Below are 4,997 nucleotides of genomic sequence, written 5' to 3'. Positions count from 1 at the left end.
CTTTCCTGTGATATTCTCCTGTAATTTGGGTGTATCCTATCTCTGACTCATTCTGTCAAGTCTTTCTCTGGTTCATCATTTTGCCCCTCAATTAGACATCACTTTCAAACATGGCTGCTTCCATCTACAAACTAACTTTACTCTCATTGTTTGGGATTGAAGGGATATACTGATGGTGTATCTGTATTCCAGCCAGAGGGATTAAAGGTGTGCCATTCCACTGGATCACACAGACCTAGAAGGTCTTTGGATGTGATCCCTTGCCAGAATGGCTATGTTAAAATTCCTCTAAAGTGTGTCATGACTCTTGTCTGTAATGCCAGTACTTGAGAACTGAGGCAGATGAATTGTTGTGAGTTCAAGTCTAGGCTGGTCTATAAAACAAGCCCGAGGTCAACTTGGGCTATAAGAGTGAGACTCTGCCTCAAAAACAAATAAGCAGCAAGCAGTCAAACAAACAAGAAGAAAACACTGGAAAGAATGTGTTGGGTAAACTGGAGTCCAGGCTCCAGATGGAGTGAAATCATGTGAAATTTCCTCTCTGTAAAGACCAACCCTCAGGTATAAAGAGGCTAGCAATGCAGGACTAACACCAGACATAAACTAACATCAGGGCCAAACTAAAACCCAAACTTGAAATCCAAGTGGTGGACTCAGGACATGAGGGCTATGATCCAGTATAGGCAAGAAGACTAATGGCGCTCAAAATAGAACATGAGATCTACAAACAAAACCTCTTGGGCCTCCATGAATGACCAAGCTGACTGCAACCATACCACATGTATGCTGTCTGCCTCTTAAGTAATCGGGACACTCTGCACAGAAGAAGGAACTCTGAGGGCAGACTTTGTATTGTGTTAAGGAAACACTGAAACCATTAACTACTAATGGTTAACGGAGCAGTTAAGCTGAGAAAAGGGACAACATTTTACAGCCTGGATGTTTGTGCGTTCTGTCCTTCATTGCCCTAACAAATATTTGGCTATCACATTCCATACAAAAGCGCTTGTGCTGAGTCATGAAGCACTCTTAAGAACACACACGAGATCCGATGTTGTGATTGGTTTCTTCTGTGGCAATATGTCTACCTTTCAATCCTTGCATCTCCTCCAACACCTAACCCTTATCTTTGAGAAACTTTAAACTTGTGGAGTGTTGATTCTCAAAGAATGGGATCCTAATATCTAGTCAAGGTCCACAAGACAGTTTTCGTAGGCATTGAGGCAAACCAGAACTTAATGACTTCCCATTGTTTTCCCTATATCTGTGTTTCAGTTACTTTTATTTCTGTAACAAAGTAACAGTTTCTCATTTCAAGTGGTGGTATATAACTTATTTTAAATCAACTAAAGTTAAGTCCTGGCCAGTGAGTCGATGAAAGCCAATATCAAACACACAGTAAAAGAAGTAGTGGCTATCCATGGGAGCAAAGGACGAATGCAGAAGGCAAACGAATGAAGATCTGGAAGGCTCACACAGGAAAATAAGACAAGCACACATGTCTTCCCTTATAAGCTCAGTAATTCATCTTGAAGCTGCTGAAGGAGTCCAGACACAGGCTGCTTCTCTTTCTATAGGAATTTTGGAGGGCTCTCCAGAGGAGGTTTCCTATGGGCAGAGGCTGGCATTGGAGCATAAGGCCTTCCAACTAGAAAGGTTACTGTGGAAAGTGTATGATGAAGTTGATCAGCAGCCTCCAATTTGAGGAGTTTCTGACATGCTCATTCTTAAGACCTACATCCTTGGAGTTGAGGTGTCAGTGGGTGGGGGAGGAGAGCATCCCAGCCTCAGTCTGAGCAGATCCTGGACCCATAAATCTAAAAGATTAGCTTAGAGCTGCAGAGCTGGCAGAAGGCACTGAACATAGACACTTTGCAAATGGTCTTGTACTCATGGGACAGCTGGGTGACTTCCTATTCCTTCTGCCTTTGGCTGTGAGTATCGGTGGGCTGTTTCAGCAGGTTTCTGTATCCTTATGTGGCCCAGGAGAGTGACCTGCATATTTGCTACTATTAGGTGGTATTTCCGTGGGAGCCATTGGGAGGAGAATATGTGGATGTAGGAGGCTTGCATTTCTATGTTCTCTACAGAAGCCTAGCACATGGCTAGGCATTCACTGTTCCCTGGAGGGCACTGTGAAATGAGGATGCTAAAATTCTGCTGGACCTGTCTATTTATGGGCAGCATTAGTACCACATTTCCCAGCTTCCTGAAATTTCCATCCTTCTCTAGTGGGAAATTATAAGGCCTAGCATCTGTAAATTGCTTTGAGAGTAGACCAAGGTTGTGCAAGTAGGTGGCATTGTCTGCCTGGCACTGACAGAAAGACTCGGTGCTGGGGGGCGGGGCTTCCTGGTCAATAAAGACTTTTCAAATTAGGAACAACCATGGGATTAAAGCAAATGTGAGCCCCAGATACAGTTTGCACATTCAGCACTTTGCTTTAAACTACCAGATGGATAATGCTGTTGGGGAATTACAGCGTGGGTTGTTTCTGAGGATAGAAGATTGCTGACCCAGACAGGGACAGTGGACAGGCTGTGGGCACATTTGCAACTAACTGAGCACACATTTCTTAAAGGTTTCCAAGAGGACACAAGGAAGCAATTGCCTTCCTGAGTGATGTGGGATTCTCACAAGTGCCATAAACCACCAAACTCCTGGCTAACATGGCTGGCAAGTCCAGCTGTTTGCAGAAACAGTCGTTTAAGCCAAAGCATTCCATATAGCACTATGTCTCTCTGGTTTCTCTGTAACATGGTATCCCAAGCAGAAAGGCCACATTTGAGAGATGGGTACCCCAGGATCTCTGACCTGGTGATACCAGTAAAGATTTGGCAAATATATATAGACATGTTGGCATTGTTGTTGACAGAACCGAACAGTCCGTGGAGCCAGAGCTTCTAGAAGATTGTTGGCCATGTGAACCAGAAAATCCATTTCCATCGGCAGGAGAGGGCTCCTGTCTCTGTCAGTGAGAGATGTTCCCTCTGTGTTGTGACTGTCAGCTATGGGTTATACATTAAATCTGCATTCTCCAGACTGAGTTCAGGTGTTGGCAGAGAAGTAACACTTGTATTATTCTCCGTAATGAGCATGAAGCAATGAATCAAACCAAGGCTAAGGTCCATTGGTTAGAGGAGATTGGGTGGGGGGTGGAAGCAAAATAGCCACCGCTAAAATAATAATAGGAAAGTGAATCCAGATGAGGCCAGATGCTTGTCACACAAATCAGAAGACACTGAAGTGTCATAAATTCCCACTTTCTTATGCTTCACAAACACTTCACCTCATCAGCTTGATCCTGAAATAAGTAACACAGTGGACATTGGCTGGAGATGAAGACAAACAAAATATTTTCCCAGGAAGCCTAGGGGCTTTAGGTGTTCTTTGACCTGGAACTTGACCTACGGCTTTAAAATGCAGATGGTTTCCAAAAATCTCTAAGTGGGGCGAGAGTTTGCAGTAGAGAATTTCCAGCAGGAGAAGCTGAGTCCTAACAATGAAATGTGGCACAAAAATAGACAGTAACAAGGCAGCGAGAAAGAAACAGCTCCCCACATCAACAAAGCATTCTGTGCTCTAGAAATGGAAGTGGCAGGGCTGAAAGGTTGCCCTTTGGAGGTAAGCAGGACTACATTTAAGGTCATGACGAAGAAGAAAGGTTTGCTGGTTGAGGGCGCATCAACCAAAAGTGCATACTATATTCTGAATTGAAACTGTACCCAGCTTTTTGGGCATGTCACTAAGGCAAGATCTGAGCAAAGAAAGAGTTGACACAGAACTCTGGGAACTCAGACACTGAGGTAGAAGGTGAAGGGAGGTGAGGACTAACCAGAGAGCCACAAAGACAGAAGGAAACTATGGGATGAGCACTTGCTTTATTTTTGTTTATTATCATTTTAAAAAAATAAAAAAGTGTGTTTAATTAACTGATAAGAGAGAAAGCTGGTTCAAGAAAGGAAGGTGAATTGTGTGGAGAAAGATTTAGAAGCTAGACAACCTCTTGATGTCGAATCTATGGTTAGCGGTATACATCATAGGAACTCCAGGGATCTTCCAGATGCTTCGTTTGAGGTTGGGGTCAACTGTGGCCACAATGTAACACTTGTGCTGAGTTACTCTCTACCATGGTCACAATGTAACACTAGTTACTCTCCGTAGGGAGCCGTCATTGGCATAGGTTCCTTTGTGTGTGCATGGCAATAGGTCACATCATGGATACTTAGTGATCTCTAGTGCCACTCGATAATTTTGTCCCAACTTCTCAATTTCAGCCATTACACAATCAGTTTTACAAGGGGTACGTTTGGCATACAGACAGCCCATCATTGGTTGCATTAAGTACAGCTTGGCATTAATGGAAAAGTTGATGAAGTTGATATTGACAAGGGTGTGGTAAGGTGGAGCCCGCTGTGTATTATACTGGAGAAGTAAGCAGGAAGGATGTTGGGGGACTTGTCTTTCCTTCAGCACACTAGGATCTTTCTTTTCTTTCTTCTTAGGCTTTAATCTATCCTCCTTTGTAAGTCTCATACCTGAGACCAAGCATTTGCTTCATAGCTGCATATTTCCTTGTTTTCTTTTGCTTCTCATGTTCATACAGCACTCCTGTTTTTTTTTTTTTTACTTTATTTTTAATTATGTCTAAGTGTGTGTAGTAGTTTGAATGTGAATGGCCCCCATAGGCTCATATATTTGAATATTTGGTCCTCTCTTTGGTAGAACTGTTTGGGAAGGATTAGGAGGTGTGGATTTGTTGGAGGAGGTATATATCACTGGGGGTAGGCTTTGAGGATTCAAAAGCCAAGTTCTATTCCAGTTAGCTCCCTCTCTTTGTCTCTGTGCCTTGTGTGCTTGTTAATCAAATGTAAGCTCTCAGCTGCTGTGCCAGTGCCATGTCTGCCTGCCTGATGCCATGGACTCTAACCTGGAACTATGAGTCCCAAATTGGTCATGATGTTTTGTCATGGCAACAGAAAGGTAACTAAGACTCT

General features: G+C 43.3%; 1 pseudogene; it reads right to left on the bottom strand.

The window, feature by feature from the left end:
- Positions 1 to 3,987: 3,987 nt before the first annotated feature.
- LOC114613611 lies at positions 3,988 to 4,585 on the bottom strand (annotated as a pseudogene).
- Between the last annotated feature and the right edge of the window lie 412 nt (positions 4,586 to 4,997).

This window comes from Grammomys surdaster, unplaced genomic scaffold (genome assembly GCF_004785775.1).
Source record: "Grammomys surdaster isolate TR1022 unplaced genomic scaffold, NIH_TR_1.0 126248, whole genome shotgun sequence".
NCBI classification, from domain to species: domain Eukaryota; kingdom Metazoa; phylum Chordata; class Mammalia; order Rodentia; family Muridae; genus Grammomys; species Grammomys surdaster.
Note: the sequence above shows the minus strand (reverse complement) of the source record. Positions and strands in the feature narration are given on the sequence as shown.